Source organism: Triticum aestivum, chromosome 1B (genome assembly GCF_018294505.1).
Source record: "Triticum aestivum cultivar Chinese Spring chromosome 1B, IWGSC CS RefSeq v2.1, whole genome shotgun sequence".
Lineage (NCBI taxonomy): Eukaryota > Viridiplantae > Streptophyta > Magnoliopsida > Poales > Poaceae > Triticum > Triticum aestivum.
In genome coordinates this window covers 441,066,486-441,071,349 of record NC_057795.1, presented here as the reverse complement: position 1 = coordinate 441,071,349, position 4,864 = coordinate 441,066,486, and positions in this window count along the sequence as shown.

Sequence of the window (4,864 nt, the reverse complement as noted above, 5' to 3'; positions counted from 1 at the left end):
GCTAGCCCAGCTATACGTCTTTTTGAGGAATACCCAGGCAAGGTCAACTTGTTATTCTCCGCCCCGCTGGGCTGCAAATCTTTCCTAGGAGGGATGCATTAGGCTTAACAGGAAAATGGGCTTTAAAAATAATAAATGGGATGTAATTATAAAAACTGGGCAGTAACTATAAAAAAATGCACCAAACACGAAATTAGTTTATAAAATATTATTTATGGATTTTGAAAATCTTAAATTTTCATTGTTGCGCGCGCAATGTTTCGTTGGATTTTTACGTAATACAAATTTATATTTAATCTGACTAGAAATTTCGGGATAAAAATATTTCGGATCCCATCAAAATGTGGGAAATTTTATTGAATTCTGTCTTCAACGGTTGGTTGAAATTATTAATCATTGTCCTAGCTAGAAAATGGGTTGTACTTTTAACAAACTGTAAATGGGTTGTTGTAAATTCCATTAGAATTCAAGAATGGGCTGTACATTCTTACAAAACGCAAATGGGCTATAAGTTCTCTGCCACACACTTGTGGGCCTACTAAGTGACGCGTCCCCTAAAAGAATAAGTTGACGCGTATGCAAGGCTTTGTCAACTTATTATAGTCAACACACGGTTCTAGCAGCAGTGGCCGTTGGATGTCTATCCAACGGATGTCGTGCTTCTTCTTCAATCTTGGATATTCTTAGGTTCGGCCGCCCAAAAAATGATTCCTCCCCCTGACATCTGGGGCGCACCCTTTCGGAGGCTGACCTGTGGGCCTACTAAGTTGGAGCGTACCAACGGCTTTGTCAACTTAGTCAATAATAAACGATTCTAGCTTCAGTGACCGTACGATGTCCATCCAACGGCCGTAGTGCTTCTTAAACCTCTGGTCTTCTTGGTCCAGCCGCCCAAAGCAGCACCGGTCGTGCCGCCTGCTCCTGCCTCCCGTGGTCAGTTGTGCTACCGCGGAGGCCTTACCGCCCCCATACTACTCCCACCGCTGGCCAGGCCATCCCTCCACTCACCCACACCCCCTGTTATTCTGCGGTGATGGCATCCTCACACCGCAACCGAACCAGTGAACCCTCGTACTCCTCTCCGCGCGGAATTCCACTACTACGTCTTCCCCGGCTCCGCGTCGTCCCCTTCCTAGGCCTCGCCGTCGTCCACCGCCCTAGTGCTCTTGGCGTGGCGTGGTCAACATGGTCAACGACCGACTTCCATCGGAAGAGTACTGTACGTGGAGAGGCTGACAGCTAGGTCCACGGCGGCCGCAAGGAAGTGCCTCCTTATTACGTGCAAAATAATTATTCCTCCACCTGAAAGCAGGCACCCACCGGACGGGCCACCTTATTTCCCGAAAAAACATTTCCCCCCTGACTGCTGGGACCCATCGGACGGGCCACCGTATTTCGCGAAAAAAACATTCCCCCCGCTGTCAGCTTGGACCCACCGGAAGTGCCTCCTTATTACGCACAAAAAAATGAATACCCCCCTGCTAGCTGGGACCCACCTTGGTGGGAGGCTGACTTGTGGGCCTACTAAGTTGACGGGGTGGAGGGCTTTGTCAACTTAGTCAATATGAACGATTCTAGCTCCAATGACCGTACGATGTCCATCCAACAGTCGTAGTGCTTCTTCAACCTCTGGTCTTCTTGCTCCAGCCTCCCAAAGCAGCGCCGATTGTGCCGCCTGCTCCTGCCTCTCGTGGCCGGCTGTGCTGCCGCGGAGGCCTCACCGCCCCCTACTATTCCCACCACTGGCCAGGCCCTGCGGCGACGGTAGTGTCACACCGCAGCTGAACGAGTGAACCCTCATACTCCTCTCCACGTGGGCATCCACTGCCGTGTCTTCACCGGCTCCGCGTCGTCCCCTTCCTAGGCCTCGCCGTCGTCCACCGCCCTGGTGCTCTCAGCGCGGCGTGGTCAACATGGTCAAGGAACGACTTCCATCGGATGTGGATTGTACGTGGAGAGGCTGACAGCTGGGTCCACGGCCACAGCAAGGAAGTGCCTCCTTATTACGCGGAAAATAATGATTCCTCCACCTGACAGCAAGGACCCACCGGACGGGCCACCGTATTTCACGAAAAAAATGTTACCCCCTGGCTGCTAGGACCCACGAGCTACATCTTCACACGCAAGGAAGTGCGTCCGGGCAAAAAAAACGATTCACCCCCCTGACTGCTGGGACCCACCAGCTACATCTTCGCACGCAAGGAAGTGCCTGACAGTCGGGACCCACCTGGTCGAAGCGTACGTAGCATTGTCATTCTGGTCGCGAACGTGTAGGTACATATATACTGGTCGATGTAGAGGCGCGCACGTGTCGTAGTAGAGGCACGCACGTAGCATGTAGACGTACGTACAACGGCCAGGGTGCAAGAAAGAAAATACGGCCACGTATGTGTACATACGAGCGGGGTCTCGAACGCCTACTAGCGCATATATACGTACGGCCAGGGCTCGTGTACATTGGCTGGGTCGGAACGGAGAAACAACGTCGTTGTCGTGTTCATGGGGAGCCAACCGGCTGGGTCAGAACGGAATGGATGGTCGTGTTCATCGGGAGGGCTTGGATGGAACAGGCAATGGAAACGAGGCCTGGCATACCGCAAAACGTAGGAAGCCTTGTGTTCGACCGGCCACGTTCGAAACGGGATCCTGTTCATCGTGAGGGGTCTGCCATACCGCAAAATGGAGGAAATGGACCTCCTACGGTCGAAATGGGGGTCCTGTTGATCGGGAGGGGTCTGGCATACCGCAAAATGGAGGAAACGGACCTCCTACGGTCGAAATGGAGATCCTGTTGATCGGGAGGGGTGTGGCATACCGCAAAACGGATGAAACGGACTTGTGTTGGAGCGCTACGGTCGAAACGGGGGTCCTGTTCATCGGGAGGGGTGTGGCGTACTGCAAAACGGGACTCCACGGGATACTGTTCATCTCCATCATCGACCTCCTCCAGCCTCCACGGGCTACCGTCGACCTCCTCCAGCCTCCACGGGCTCCTGTTCATCCAGCCTCCACCGCGTGCTACTCCACCGGCTACTGTTCAACCACCCCTCCACGGGCACTGATAACCCACAAGTATAGGGGATCGCAACAGTTTTCAATAAGTAAGAGTGTCGAACCCAATGAGGAGCTAAAGGTAGAATAAATATTCCCTCAAGTTCTATCGACCACCGATACAACTCTACGCACGCTTGACGTTTGCTTTACCTAGAACAAGTATGAAACTAGAAGTACTTTGTAGGTGTGATAGGATAGGTTTGCAAGATAATAAATAGCACATAAACATAAACTAGGGGCTGTTTAGAAGCAAGAAAGTAAATATAGCGAGTGTGGAAAAGTGGTGGTAGGAGTTGTGGAATTACCCCTAAGCAATTGACTACGTTACTAGACCGATAGCAAGTTTTATGTGGGAGAGGCATAAGCTAACATACTTTCTCTACTTGGATCATATGCACTTATGATTGGAACTCTAGCAAGCATCCGCAACTACTAAAGATTCATTAAGGTAAAACCCAACCATAGCATTAAAGCATCAAGTCCCCTTTTATCCCATACGCAACAATCCCCTTACTCGGGTTTGTGTTTCAGTCACTCACGCAACCCACTATAAGCGAATCATGAACGTATTGCAACACCCTACAGCAGGAATCCCTCATGCTTGCGTGACACGGAGGGCACAATAGGACAGCAACATAACACAAGCAAGTTAAATCAATCATAGCAATTCATCAACCACCAATAGGACAGCGAAAATCTACTCAGACATCATAGGATGGCAACACATCATTGGATAATAATATGAACCATAAAGCACCATGTTCAAGTAGAGGGTACAGAGGGTTGCGGGAGAGTGGTGGATATAGAAGGGGGAAGGTGATGGAGATGTTGGTGAAGATGACGGCGGTGTTGGTGAAGATTGCGGTGATGATGATGACCCCCGGCAGTGCTCCGGCGCCACTGGAAGCAAGGGGGAGAGAGGGCCCCTTCTTCTTGTTCTTCTTCCTTGACCTCCTCCCTAGATGGGAGAAGGGTTTCCACTCTGGTCCTTGGCTCCCATGGCTTGGGAGGGGCGAGAGCCTCTCCGAGATTGGATCTATCTCTCTGTTTCTGTGTTCTCTGCGTTCCCTGGTTCTACCCCTTCACCGTTTCCTTTATATCTGGAGATCCATAACTCCGATTGGGGTGAATCTTTCACCCAGATCTTTCTCATAAAATTAGCTTTCTTGCACCAAAAGAAGAGCGTCAACCGCCTTACGTGTGGACCATGAGGGTCAGAGGCGCGCCTGAGGGGGTAGGGCGCCCCCCTACCTCGTGACCACCCCGGACACCGTTTCACGTTGATTTCACTTCCCAAAAATCATAAATATTCCAAAAAAAATCTCAGTCCGTTTTTATTCTGTTTGGACTCCGTTTGATATTGGGTTTCTGCAAAACAAAAAAGACGCAACAGACAGGAACTGACACTTGGCACTGGATCAATATGTTAATCCCAAAAAATAGTATAAAAAGTTGCCAAAAGTACATAAAAGTTGGAGAATATTGGCATGGAACAATCAAAAATTATTGATACGACGGAGACGTATCAGCATCCCCAAGTTTAATTCTTGCTCGTCCTCGAGTAGGTAAGTGATAAAAAAATAATTTTTTTATGTGGAATGCTACCCAGCATAATCTTGATCATATGTCTAATCATGGCATGAATATTAAGACACAAGTGATTCAAAGCAATAGTCTATCATTTGACATAAAACAATAATACTTCGAGCGTACCAATAAAGCAATCATGTCTTTTCAAAACAACATGGCCAAAGAAAGTTATCCCTACAAAATCATATAGTCTGGCTGTTGCTCTATCTTCATCACACAA